This window comes from Psammomys obesus, unplaced genomic scaffold, assembly GCF_907164565.1.
Source record: "Psammomys obesus unplaced genomic scaffold, mPsaObe1.curated_primary_1811, whole genome shotgun sequence".
In the NCBI taxonomy this organism is placed as follows: domain Eukaryota; kingdom Metazoa; phylum Chordata; class Mammalia; order Rodentia; family Muridae; genus Psammomys; species Psammomys obesus.
In genome coordinates, this window is record NW_026590468.1 from 1,335,929 (window position 1) to 1,351,404 (window position 15,476).

Genomic DNA, 15,476 nt, shown 5'->3' on the forward strand with positions numbered 1-15,476 from the left:
AGGTTTTACTACCAGGTAATTTATTCCTGGAAGAAAGAGGAACAGAGACTTGGAAAATACCAGAAATACACAGTAATAGATACCTTTTTGAAATGACAAAAATAAAAATGAATAACAGTAACAACAAAAAGAATTTCATCCAAACATATTGAGTTGATAAATAAGAATTAGTGATAATGATTCTACTCCTATTGAGAGCAATCCAAAATTCTCACGGTTTTTCATGTTTGTGTGTGTGTGTGTGTAAAAGAGAGAAAGAGGTGGGGAGAAAGGGAGAGGGAGAAGGAAAGAGGAAAAAAGAGAAAACTCTTATTTACTATTTGTAAAATTTCTAATTAGAAGGCAGGGATTCAAACTGGGAAAGATTTAAAATTCTTATCCGTGTTTCTTTTAAAACTTTGCTGGTCTATATAAATTTCAGTAAAGTTTCCTCTCTGAAATGGATCAGAACTTAGGAACCATAAAATTCATCAAGCTTTTGTAAAAATGCAACAGTGAGTTAATGTTTAAAGTATAAAGGGAAGAGATCAATTCTTGGGGTGGACAAAAAATCATTGTATATTTATTTGAGGTAATAGTTATAGGAGTGTATGTACAGTAAAATATCATCAGCCTGCATGTTCAATTTTGTGTATGTGATCATTTTAGTGAAGCTTTGCAAAAGATTATACAAGAGAGCTACTTTTTTTTCTCGTTTAAATCTGACTCTACAAGCTTTTTTACAATGATGTCACCTACTCACCCATAGAAACCAAAACTGCTAAGTATTTCTCAAAACTGCTGCCTGCTTAAACGTCACCTAGTTTACTATTTATGTATTCTGGTTTTTGCAATCCATTGATTTCTTCAGTTGCTTTATTTATTTATTACAGTTTATTCACTTTGCATCTCCGCTGTAGCCCATCCCATTGTCTCCTCCAAGTCCCACCCTCTCTCAGCTCTCCCTCTTCTCCCCTAAACCCTCCCCTAGTCCACTGATAGGGGAGGACCTCCTCCCCTTCTATCTGATCCTAGCCTATCAGGTCTCATTAGGGCTGGCTGAATCATCTTCCTCTGTGGCCTGGCAACATTGCACACATTCCTGCCCCCCGAGGGAAAGGTGATGAAAGAGCCTGCCACTGAGGTCCTGTCAGAGACAGCCTCTGCTCCCCTTACTAGGGAACTCAGCTGGAAAGTAACCAGCCTATAGGCTTCATCTGAGCAGAGAGTCTAGTTCCTCTCCATGCGTGGTCTTTGGTTGGAGTATCATCTCTGCAGGGCCCCCTGGGCCCAGGTTTTTTTGGCCCTGTTTTTCTCCTTGTGGAGCTACTGTCCCCTCCAGGTCTTTCTATCTCTCCCTTCTTCCATAAGGTTCCCTGCATTTTGCTCAAAGTTTGACAATGAGTCTCAGAGTCGATTGATAGCCTGATGGGTTAGAGTCTTTCAGAGGCTTCCCATGGAAGGCTCCTGTCCTGTTCCCTGTCTTCTCCTACTTCTGATGTCTATCCTGTTTGTCCTTCTGAATCAGGTTTTAACAATGAAAAACAAGGAAATCATGAAATTTGTAGGCAAATGGATAGAACTAGAAAAGATCACACTGAGTGAGACAGAAAGACACGTATGGTATAAACTCATTTGTAAGTGGATATTAGCCATATAATATAGAATAAACATACTAAAATCTATAGTCCTAAAGAAGATAAACAACAAAGAGGCCCCTAAGGAAGAGACTGAAACTTCAATTGCTTTTTGCTTAAAATTTTTGTTTCTTCTCATAATGATAGTTTATTGATGTTGAATTTTTAACAGGTTTCTTTTTGTTAAGATTTCATTTTTGCATCCACAATTTTGAGTGATATTTTGTTTAGTATAGAATTATGGGCTAAGAGCTGGGAGCCAAGATGGCGGCACCAGGAGAACACCGTGTCTGAGAAGCAGGACAACACACTCCGAGCAGCAACCAGGAGACTGAACTCTGGGCCCTAAAAGAACAGCGATCGATCGTGTTTCCCAGGTGAGGGGAGGCTCCCACGGCGTGGGAATCGGTCGGGTCCACTCTCCACTGCCCAGCCAGAACCCGGAAGAGAACGGCTAACGTAGGCTTTGGGTCTCCGGGCTGGTGCTGCAAGCCTGCTTGTCCCGATCAGTTTCCCAAGCTGATTGGTGGGCACATGGGTGCCTGAGGCTGGGAGTCCCAGTCGCAACAAAACCCAACGGGGAAGGAAAGTTGCCAGACTGGTCACCGATCACCCAGTCTTTCCCTGGAAGGTCTCTCCAACCTCGGTGGGTACCTGCCGCCATCACAATTGAGCTCCTGCTGTGCAAGAATCTCAGCTGCGCGCCCAGCTCAAAATCCCTACTCCCTCTTCGGAGGAGGCAGGAGGCATCCAGCAGAATCTGCCACAGACCACATTGTCTGTACCCCAACCCGAGATCGGGGCTGAGAAAACCCAATCCTTTCGGGCACTCCCCCAAACGCCGCCATAACCCTGCCGCAGTGGAGTGGAAGGATAGAGGCGCACAGCGGCTTCACAGTGCCGGAACTCCAGTGCTACCTGCCGCTCCTAGCAAACAAACTATAGCTCAGGATCTGGGACTGTGGTCATTCTACACGTCCTGAGATTATCCTGGGTCCAGCGCAATAAGGTCTAGCAACAAGTTCTATCACCGGCGCCCCCCCCCCCCCCCCCCCCCCCCCCCCCCCGCAGAGAAACGCCGCCAGCTCAGGATCGGACTGAGAAGCCCCAACCCCTGCTGGCACTCCCCTGAGAGCACCTCCATAAGCTTGACCTAGCAGAGGAGAAGGTCAGAGGGGAAGGACAGAGAGGCAGCCTGCCAAGGACACAGCACCCTCTCTCCAGCGGCCGCTAGCAGAGAAACCCAAGCTCTGGATCTGAAGTCACTCAACCCTACTCGGTACTCTCTTGGGATCAGCAAACATAGATTCTACCGCTAGGCGGCTTCTGGCAGAGAGATCTGGGCCCGGGATCTGGGATTGAGTATACTCATCCTAACTCTTTCCTGCGCCACCCAGGGACCAGTCAACATAACCCCTCCTGGCAGAGGGAAAGGACAAAGAGGCAGCACACAGGAAAGGTGGACACCGAGTTCTGCAGCCACAGTGTCACAGAGCTGACTGATAGCCTACCCGTGCACTTCTGCAGCAGGACCAAAACAGAGAGTAGTGAGCAAGGGGAACCTCTGTGCATTCCAACTGGTCCTGCAAGAGAGTGAGTGAGCCTTCTAGGGAGAGATTGCCCCAGACCCAGGGCCTCTCCACAGAAGCAACCAGACGAGATCCCTGCCACCCACACTCCTAGTGTGGGCATCAGAGGGATTATTGGGATAGCGACCCCAACACTGAAGCCTCTGCCTTGTGGGTCCACCAGGGTAATCCAGGCAAACAATCCCTGGATCTCAGTCAGAACTGCGTAACAGTGGCTTACAGGCCACTGCAATAGTCAGAGAATCCGCGCATGCACACTGCGCCTGCTAAAAGCGCACACGAATAGCGCCAGCGTCACATTCTTTACTTAGGCAAAACTGAAAACATAGTGCACACTCCCAAAGCAGTGAACCTCTCTCATCTTCCTGAAAAAACAGTCCAGAAAACAGAAAGAGAGGATCATAGCCCAAACTACAATCTCGAGGAACAACCAGTGAGGATTATAAATAACCAGATGGCTAGAGGCAGACGTAAGACCACTCCCAACAAAAATCAGGACACAATGACCTCACCAGCAACCCCACAAAACAATGGACACTTCAATTCACTAGATATACAAGAAAATGACCTCAAAACTGTGTTTCTCCAGCTACTAGAGGCCCATAGAGATGAAATGAACAAAGCCCTCAGAGAAATAACCAAAGAAATTGAGACTAACCAAGAGGAAACAAATTGTGCTCTCAGAGAAATGACCACGAAAATTGAGGCAAACAGAGAAGAAATGCACAAAGCTCTCAAAGAAATGTCCACACAAATAAAGGCAAATAAAGAAGAAATGAACAAAGCTCTCATAGAAATACAGGCAGTTATACCCAAAGAAGTAGAGGCACAATTAGTGATACATAGAGGGAAACAGACAAAAAAAAATAGAAGCTATCATTGAAAAGCAGGAGTCCACATTCAAACAGATGAAGGAAATGGTGCAAGACATGAAAACAGAATTAGAATCAATAAAGAAAACACAAATAGAGAAAAACCAGGAGCTGGAGAACATAGAGAAAAGATCAGGCACTACAAAGGTAAGCATCACCAACAGAATACAAGAAATGGAAGAAAGAATCTCAGGAGCCGAAGATACACTTGCGGAAATTGACACGTCTCTCAAAGAAAAAATAAAATCAGAAAAGTTCCAAACACAAAACATCCAAGAAATCAAGGACACCATGAAAAGACAAAACCTAAGAATAATAGGAGTAGAAGAAAAAGAAGACATCAGGCTCAAAGGTCCGGAAAATATTTTCAAGAAAATTATAGAAGAAAACTTTCCCAACTTAAAGAAGGAGATGGCCATAAACATAGGCCTACAGAACACCAAGTAGACTAGACCAGAAAAGAAATTCTTCACGTCACATCATAGTCAAAACACTGAACCTACAAAACAAAGAAAAAATTCTAAAAGCAGCAAGGGAAAAAGGCCAAGTAACATATGAAGGTAGACCTATCAGAATCACACCAGATTTCTCAACAGAAAATATGAAAGCCAGAAGGGCCTGGACAGAAATCATACAGTCCTTAAGGGACCACAGATTCCAACCCAGACTACTATACCCAGCAAAACTTTCAATCAACATAGACGGAGAATTCAAGATATTCCAAGACAAAACCAAATTTAAACAATATCTACATAGTAACCCAGCTCTACAGAAGTTACTAGAAGGGAAACTCCAAACCAAAGAAAACAACTACATCGAAGGAAACAGAGGAAATAGATAACTACACAACAAAAAATAAACAAAAGAAGACAAGCAATGAAACTCAGTGACACCACCAACACCACATCTAAAATAAGTAACAATTGTTGGTCACTAGTTTCTATCAACATCAACGGAATCAACTCCCCAATTAAAAGACACAGACTAACAGAATGGTTGCAGAAACAGGATCCATCATTCTGTTGCATCCAAGAAACACACCTATGCAACAAAGATAAACACTACCTCAGAGTAAAGGGCTGGAAAACTGTCTTTCAAGCAAATGGGTCCAGAAAACAAGTGGGAGTAGCCATCCTAATATCTAATAAAATAGACTTTCAACCCAAGTTAATCAAAAAAGATAAGGAAGGCCACTATATTCTCATCAAAGGAAAAATCCAACAAGAGGACATCACAATTTTGAATATCTATGCCCCAAATACAAGAGCACCTACATTCGTAAATGAAACAATATTAAAGCTTAAATCACACATTGATCCTAAAACCCTAATAGTGGGAGACTTCAACACTCCACTCTCACCAAGGGACAGATCAACTAAACAGAAAACAAATAGGGAAATAAAAACACTTACAGAGACCCTAAATCAAATGGACCTAATAGACGTCTACAGATCTTTTCATCCAAACTCAAAAGAGTATACCTTCTTTTCAGCACCACATGGAACGTTCTCCAAAATAGACCATATAGTTGGTCATAAAGAAAGCCTCAACAGATACAAAAAGATTGAAATAATCCCTTGTATTCTATTAGACCACCATGGACTTAAGCTGGACCTCAACAACAACAGAAATAACAAACTGCCTACACGTACATGGAAACTGAACAACCTGTTACTCAACGACAGCTGGGTTAAGGAAGAAATAAAGAAAGAAATTAAAGACTTCCTAGAATTCAATGAAAATGAAGGCACAACATACCCAAATTTATGGGACACACTGAAAGCAGTGCTCAGGGGAAAATTTATAGCATTAAGTGCCTGCAAGAAGAAATTCGTAACATCACATACAAACAACTTAATGGCCCAACTGAAAACCCTAGAAAAAAAAGAAGCAGATACACCCAAGAGGAGCAGAAGGCTGGAAATAATCAAACTCAGGGCTGAAATCAATTAGAAACAAATAAAACTATTCAAAGAATCAATGAAACAAAAAGCTGGTTCTTTGAGAAAATCAACAAGATAGACAAACCCTTAGTCAAACTAACTAAAAAGCAGAGAGAATCTATCCAAATCAACAAAATCAGAGATGAAAAGGGTGACATAACCACAGACACAGAGGAAATTCAAACAATCATTAGGTCATATACTACAAAAGCCTATATGCTACAAAATTTGAAAATCTAAATGAAATGGACAATTTTCTTGATAGATTCCATCTTCCAACATTAAGTTAAGATCAGGTGGAAAGACTGAACAGCCCTATATCCCCCAAGGAAATTGAAGCAGTCATTCACAGTCTCTCCTCCAAAAAAAGCCCTGGGCCAGATGGTTTCAGTGCGGAATTCTACAAGACCTTCAAAGAAGTGCTCACACCAATTCTCCTCAAACTATTCCACAAAATAGAAACAGAAGGTACATTACCAAACTCATTCTATGAAGCAACAGTCACCCTGATACCTAAACCACACAAAGACCCAACAAAAAAAGAGAACTTCAGACCTATCTCTCTTATGAACATTGACGCAAAAATACTCAATAAAATACTTGCAAACCGAATCCAAGAACACATCAAAGATATCATCCACCACGACCAAGTAGGCTTCATCCCAGGCATGCAAGGATGGTTCAACATACGGAAATCCATCAATGTAATCCACCACATAAAGAAACTGAAGGAGAAAAACCACATGATCATCTCCTTAGATGCTGAAAAAGCATTTGACAAAGTCCAACACCCATTCATGTTTAAAGTCTTGGAGAGATCAGGAATACAAGGCACATATCTAAACATAGTAAAGGCAATATACAGCAAGCCTATAGTCAACATCAAACTCAATGGAGAGAAACTTAAATCAATCCCACTGAAATCAGGGACAAGACAAGGCTGCCCACACTCTCCCTACCTCTTCAACATAGTACTTGAAGCCCTAGCCAGAGCAATAAGACAACTAAAGGAGATCAAGGGGATACAAATCGGAAAGGAAGAGGTCAAAGTGTCACTTTTCGCAGATGATATGATAGTATATATGAGCGACCCCAAAAATTCAACCAGAGAACTCATCCAGTTGATAAACAGTTTCAGCAAAGTGGCAGGATACAAAATCAACTCAAAAAAATCAGAAGCCCTCCTGTATACCAAAGACAAAATGGCCGAGAAAGAAATCAGGGAAACAACACCCTTCACTATAGCCACTAACCACATAAAGTACCTTGGGGTGACACTAACCAAGCAAGTGAAAGACCTGTTTGAGAAAAACTTCAAGTCTCTGAAAAAAGAAATTGAAGAAGATCTCAGAAGATGGAAAGATCTCCTGTGCTCATGGATTGGTAGGATTAACATTGTGAAAATGGCCATCCTGCCAAAAGCAATCTACAGATTCAATGCAATTCCCATCAAAATACCAACTCAATTCTTTACAGACCTTGAAAAAAAGATTCTCAGCTTCATATGGAAAAACAAAAAACCCAGAATCTCCAAAACAATCCTGTACAACAACAGATCATCTGGAGGTATCTCCATCCCCGATCTCAAGTTGTACTACAAAGCAATAGTAATAAAATCTGCATGGTATTGGCATAAAAACAGAAAGGAGGATCAATGGAATCGCATAGAAGACCCAGAAATAAACCCACACACCTATGAATACTCGATATTTGACAAAGAAGACAAAACCATTCCATGGAAAAAAGACAGCATCTTCAACAAATGGTGCTGGTCCAACTGGATGTCCACATGCAGAAAAATGAAAATAGATCTATATTTATCACCCTGCACAAAACTAAAGTCCAAGTGGATCAAAGACCTCAACATAAAACCAGATACTCTAAATCTGTTAGAAGAAAAAGTGGGCAACAGCCTAGAACTCATTGGCACAGGAGACAACTTCCTGAACAGAACACCAACAGCACAGGCTCTAAGAGCAACAATCAATAAATGGGACCTCATGAAACTGAACAGCTTCTGTAAAGCAAAGGACACTGTCATCAAAACAAAATGCCTGCCTACAGATTGGGAAAGAATCTTCACTAACCCTTTATCTGACAGAGGACTAATATCGAGTATATACAAAGAACTAAAGAAGCTGAAAAGCAGCAAACCAAGTAATTCAATTAAAAAATGGGGAACAGAGCTAAACAGAGAATTCTCTGTAGAGGAATATCGAATGGCAGAGAAACACTTAAAGAAATGCTCATCCTCATTAGCCATCAGGGAAATGCAAATCAAAACGACCCTGAGATATCACCCATCAGAATGGCCAAAATGAAAAACTCAAGGGACAACACATGCTGGAGAGGTTGTGGAGAAAGGGGAACCCTCCTCCACTGCTGGTGGGAATGTAAACTGGTACAACCACTCTGGAAATCTATCTGGTGCTTTCTAAGACAATTAGGAATAGTGCTTCCTCAAGACCCAGCTATACCACTACTAGGTATATACCCAAAGTTTGCTCAAGCACACAAAAGGGATATTTGCTCAACCATGTTTGTAGCAGCTTTATTTGTAATAGCCAGAACCTGGAAACAACCCAGATGTCCATCAACGGAGGAATGGGTACAGAAATTGTGGTATTTTTACACAATGGAATACTACTCAGCAATTAAAAAGGAGGAAATCATGAAATTTGCAGGCAAATGGTGGGACCTAGAAAAGATCATCCTGAGTGAAATATCCCAGAAGGAGAAAGACAAACACGTTATACTCACTTATATAGACCTATAAGATATAATAAACATAATGAAATCTGTACACCTATAAAAGATAATCAAGAGAGTGGACATGGGGTAAGATGATCAATCCTCGTTTAGAATGACAGATGGGATGTGCATTGAACATATGACAGGAGTCTACTGAGCGCATTGGAAAGACTCTAACTAGCAGTGTTTTCAAAGCAAAGACTCATGACCAAATCTTTGGCAGCGTACAGGGAATCATAAGAAAGAAGGGGAGTTAGTCTGATGAGGAAAGGATAGGAGCTCCACAAGGACCAAATATATCTGGGCACAGGGTCTTTTCTGAGACTGACATGCAACCAAGAACCATGTATGAATGTAACCTAGAACCTCTGCTCAGATGTAGCCTGTGGTAGCTCAGTAACCAATTGGTTTCCCATAGTGAGGGGAACAAGGACTATTTCTAACAGGAACTCAATGACTGTCTCTTTGGCCTCCCCACCCCCCAAGGGAGGAGCAGTCCTGTTAGGCCACAGAGGAGAGCTTTGCAGCCAGTCCTGAAGATACCTGATAAAACAGGATCAGATGAATGGGGAGGAGGTCCCCCCTATCAGTGGACTTGGCAAGGGGCATGGTGGAGAGGAGGGAGGGAGGGACTGGGAGGGAATGAGGGATCGGGACACGGCTGGGATACAGAGTTAATAAAATGTAACTGATAAGAAAAAAAATAAAAAAAAAGAGAGAGAAAAAAAGAAATATTGGTGGTTTCAATTGTTCCATGTTTTGAAGAGAATAACTTTCCTTTCCACATACTAGGGCTTCTTATCATACATCTCCATGTAAGCACAGTCTCTGATGCATGCCCAGGTCTGGACTAAGATATTCTTATGTGTGCTTGCTGACCCCTACTTGCCCTTCTCTTTCTCCCTACTAAACACTTAAGTTCCTGACTGGTATTTTTCCTTGTCACAGTGGGTCAGAGGCTCTGACCACTTGAATACCCTCTCTCCTTACTACATCAGTCACTTGTGATGATAACTTCAGGGCATAGGACTAGACACCCAATCTAATCTAAGTATCAGTCTTTTCCTCCAGGTTTCTGAATTCATACTCTTAGCTCTGAAGCTTAGCAGGGTTTTTGGGTGCAATAGACCCATATTTTCTAAGGTTTCAAGCTCCATCTAGGTTGGCTGTCTGAGGAACACATGGAGCCTCTCTTCCCACCTTCTTTAGCCAATGAAAACCCTTATCAGTAAAACCCATGGCACTTGCACTTACCATTTAGAAGCAGAGTTGTGACAGTGAATTCCAAAAGAGACTTTATGAAGGTGTTTTCCATTTACTTTTATAAAATCTTAGAGGTTGAATGCAATTTGAACTATTGAATACTTTCACTGGGGAAGTAAACACATGCAGTGGGAATGATGATGGATGTCTTTGAGCATATGAGGGGAGAGAAAAGTAACTCAGCAAACATGGCAAACCCTTGGGGCTATTGCTGCCTGTCCCTTTGAGAGACAGGGCTTCATTTTTTTTTTTGTACAGAAATAATATCTGAATGAGGTGACTCATTAAGGCCTGGATGACCCTCTCTAAGGAGCACCTACACTCTTTGATGCTTTTTGGAATTTTTTTCATTGTTTACCAAAATCCAATGAAATGGTTTTTGGGTTTCCCAGAAGAATATAAGAAATTCATAAAAAATAATTAATTTTAAAAATTGAGGTGAGCTAGTGTAGTGATGTAAAAAGACTTTCCAATTAAACTTTAAATCAAATTGAAAAGCCATGTTCAGAATGAAGGATAAATTAGTAAATAATAAAAATATTACTTTCAACTACTGTTCATTTTCCTGAGGAAAAATTAAGATAATGCTAGAATTCTGTATATAAAATGCACTCTTTTTTAGGTAACTTGAACCTATTTCTCCCTACATCTTAATAAGCAACTTAAGAAGGCCTTCCAAGGCATCTGAGCATCCACATTGCAGTGCAGGTAAGAAGCCAAGCACATTAAATATTTGACTTAATTCACTCAAATGTAAGTGTTTAATGTTGGCATCCATCATTTCTACAAATATTTGATGAAATCAGAATACAAAGTACCTAAAATTGATTTATTATGCTCTACTTAACCACCATTGTCTGCCCTCTTATTCTGTGCCACGTATTTATTTCATGCCTTCTCTAGGATTATTTGTCCACATGTACATTCTTCAACAAAAAGCCATCAGAGTATTTTCTTCTTTTTTGAATGAAAGTAAGGCCTCACTGTGGATCTTGAAATGGTCCTGAAAGGCAGCTAACTTCTGTCAAGTACATTCTAATACCTACAACTTGTATAAATAAAGGTACCTTTGACTATAGACTCAGATCTAAAGACTTTATTTTCATTTCAATCATTCACCAAAACTATGATATATTTTCAGTATCTCCCAAACATACACTGACAATTCTGACTGCACAGACACGTCACAGTCTTCCATTTAGATGCACTCCCATGCATATTTTAAAAAAAGAAGAATGTCCTTCCAGCTACACCCCTCCAAAGCATATATCCAAAAGAGGCTCAAGTACACAATAAGGACATTTGCTCAACGATGTTTGTAGCTGCTTTATTTGTAATAGCTAGAAGTTAGAAACAACCCAGATGCCCCTCAACTGAGGAATGGATACAGAAATTGTGGTACATCTACACAAAGGAATATTACTCCGCATTAAAAATAAAGAAATCATGAAATTTGCAGGTAAATAGTGGGAACTGGAAAGGATCATCCTGAGTGAGCTGTCCCAGAAGCAGAAAGACACACAGGTATACACTCACTCATATAGACATATAATATAGGATAAACCTGCTAAAATCTATACACCTAAAGAAACTAATCAAGAGGGGGACTCTTGCTAAAATACTCAATCCCCATCCAGAAAGTAAAGAGGATGGGCATCAGAAGAAGAAGAAAACAGGGAACAAGTTAGGAACCTGCCACAGAGGGCCTCTGAAACATTCTATCCTGCACACTATCAATGCAGATGCTGAGACTTATGGCCAACCTTTGGGCAGAGTACAGGAAATATTATAAAAGAAGTGGGAAATACTAAGAGCTGGAGAGGACGGGAGCTCTACAAGGAGAGCAACAGAACCAAAAATTTTGAGCACAGGGGTCTTTCCTGAGACTGATACTCCAACCAAGTACCATGCATGGAAATAACCTAGAACCCCTGCACAGATGTAGCCCATGGCAGTTCAGTGTCCAAGTAGGTTCCATAGTAATGGGAAAAGGGACTGTCTCTGACATGAACTGATTGGCCTGCTCTTTGATCACCTCCCCCTGTGGGAGGAGCAGCCTTACAGAGGAAGACAATGCAGCCACTCCTGATGAGACCTAATAGACTAGGATCAGAAAGAAGGAAAAGACTTCCCTTATCAGTGGACTTGGGGAAAAGCATGTGTGGAGAAGGGGGAGGAAGGGATGGACTGGGAGAGGAGAAGGGAGGGAGCTACAGGGAGGATACAAAGTGAATAAAGTGTAATTAATAAAAAAATTTAAAAAATTTTAAAAATGAAAGATAAAAATGTAAGTTCTACTACATCTGCAGACTCCGTGTGTCTGTGTGTGCGCTTGTGTATGTGTAAGTGTGTCCACATGTGTGCATGTGTGTATGATTGTATGTGATTGTGTGTACTTTCATGCGTGTGTGTTCATGTGTGTGTTTATGTGTCTGCTGGAATGAGCCTACATACTCACATCAGCCCTGTAGACCATGTTACTGGAGTTAGACAGCCACCCAAAGAATAGCAAGAACCCATATTCCCTAGAACCCTGGTATCAAGCTCATTGCCATGAATCCCACTGTGAACCCAGAAATTGTTATTGGAGTAGCTATGCATTCACTAAGGAAGGGGAATGATCCACTAGTCCTATATCCCATGAGATATAGAGAAAAGTAACTAAAAAACTGTCATTTATATAAATTAAATGAAAGATATTAAAGTTCTAGCGCTAAGGTAAAAGAGATAGTTTCTTTGGGACAAAAAGTCCTAAGTACAGCATTAGAACCATAAACTGTAGAGAATTTCAAAATATAAAATGCTTCTAGTTGCTCTGAGTTTGTAAATTCTGAAACCATATGTTGTAAATAATTAAATCTTTTTCTTCGTGTCTACAACTATTTTCCTTCTTCATCTGGTATTCAAGTCCACATAAATTTTAAAATTAACTTTAAGAAATTTACAAAATTTCTCCAATTTCATCATAATTTCAATGACAATATGGTTAAATTTATTTCTTGTAATTGCACTTTATATTATCTTACTTATTTTTAAAGATTTATTTTATCCTTACAGAATGCCCATATGAATACAGGTGTCTTGGAAGTCCAGGAGAAGGCATCAGATCCCTTTGAGGTGGAGTTACTGACAGTTATGAGACACCAAATGTGGGTACTGAGCATTGAACTTGGGTCCTCTGGAAGGCAATACAACACTTAACCACTGGACCATCTCTTGAGCCCCTTTCTGTATTAAATTTAAGGAAGAATACAAAGTAACCAGTGGTGCTATGGCATTTTTGTACAAATACATCATTATACTTTAACCTTTATTACCCAAATACCCATTCTATCCCTAGTGTTCCCTTTTATTTGTCCTTAATCAACCTCTAAACAGTCCCTCTTTCTGCTAGAATCTCCTATCCATTCTATTTTCCTCTCTTCAACCCCTGCATCTCTCTTCCCTTAAGATTGTTTTTCCCTTTCATTGTACCCCATTCTGCTTTCACATCCCATATACATACATATACACATAAAAATACACCTATATCAAAATTAAATATAGATATAATATATGCAAAAATGTAATATATGTATTTCAGGATACTAAGTAAACTTTTTTTTAGTTATCTCCTTCTCTGTCCGTATTGCATACGGCATTATTTCATTCTTCATAATTAAAAAATATAAATGTCAGTGCATGCATGTGCAGGCCTGTGTGTGTGTGTGTGTGTGTGTGTGTGTGTGTGTAAAATACATTTCTGTGTCCATTCTTATGTTTATCAACACCTAGATTGATGCCGTAGTAGCACAGCTATTTTGAATTGTGACATGGTAAAGACCAGCGTGTCAGTATCTTCTTAGCATGTTGATTTAGGTTGCTCTGATATATACCAGGACTTGGATAGATGGGTCATATTAGAGCTCTAATCTTGAGTTTTTAAGAAAACTCAACAATTGATTACCATAGTGATTAACCAAGTTGACTTTCACTGTGATTTGCTTTCTTCATTGAAACCAGGATGAGATGGATTTTCAAAGCAGTTGTAGTTTCATTTCCCAGATATTTGTCAACTATTTGATATTTCTTCTTTTATGAGTTATAAATTGAATTCATTTGCTTTTCTATTGACTGAATGGTTTGTTTTTTCAGTGTTTAATATTTTACTTCCTTACAGAGTCTGGATATTAATCCTGTGCCTGCTATGCAGTTGGCAATGTTTCTCATTCTGCATGAGGTCTTTTCACTCAGATAATCATTTCTTATGCTCTGTCACAATTTTTACAATACCCTTGGTACTTCTAATGGGTATCTACTGTGCTACCACTGTCTTTTTCACTGAGTTCTTCATATGTCTGTATCTTTAAGTGTAGTTCTCTAGAAGTTTTAGGTTTCAGGTCTCATGTTTGTGTCTTTATTCATTTTGAATTGATTTTTTTTTTTCAGAAGGCAAGTATGGTTTCATTCTTCCTCCTATGGAAATCCAATTTCTCCAGCATGATTTGTTAAAGAAGTTTTCTTTTGCCAGTCTATTTTTGAGACTTTTGTCAAAATTGGACTGCAGTAGCTATGTGCATTTGTTTCTATATTCTTCATTTTATCAAATTGGTTTATACATCTGTTTCTGTTCCAGTACAATACTGGTACTATGACTCTGTCATATGATTTGAGGTTATTACAGTGATACCTCCCAGATTGTTCTTTCAGTCAAAGATGATGGCCTTCCCCAATAGAAAGAGTCTTCAGTCAAGGACACATGTGTTGCTGAACTCCACTGCTAGAACCTTCAAAAGCAAGTCCTCAAAATAAAGCTATAGGGATCTCAATAATTGGCCAATAAGATTATATGAAATCTAAAGCTTCTCCATAGCAGAAGGGCTGACATCAGAGCAAAGAGATAGCACACATAATGCAAAAGAAGTCAAGGTAATAGACTATATATGACATGAAAGCAGAAGACGGTATTAATTCTGGAGGAGAGTTGGGAGAAAGCACCAAAGAAGGAGATAGGTCAAAGAATACTGGGGAGGATAGTAAAGGTGGAAGATAAATTTGAGCAAAGTATAATGATGCATACATACAAAAACGCATAATGAAACTCATTACTTCATATATTAACTATAAAAAGTAAAAAGGAAGGATAACAAAAAGGTTGTATCTAATAACATAAATTTTATAACAAATGATGTTGGCTTTGTTTTAAGAGATATTTATTTAGAATTTATGCTGTGCAAACATTTTGACCATATTTCTATTTCTTGGTCTGCATTTAAAAGAAACAGTGATACAATGAAGCACTGAGAATGGTATAGTTGAACCAATAGTTATAAAAAATCTTTATATGAGTCACTTCAAAGCATGAAGGGGATTGAAACATTCACGAATTATCTCAAAAACATTTGTAATTAAAATTGTTTAGAGCAATGCAAAAAGAACAGCACATATGGAAATTAGGAACAA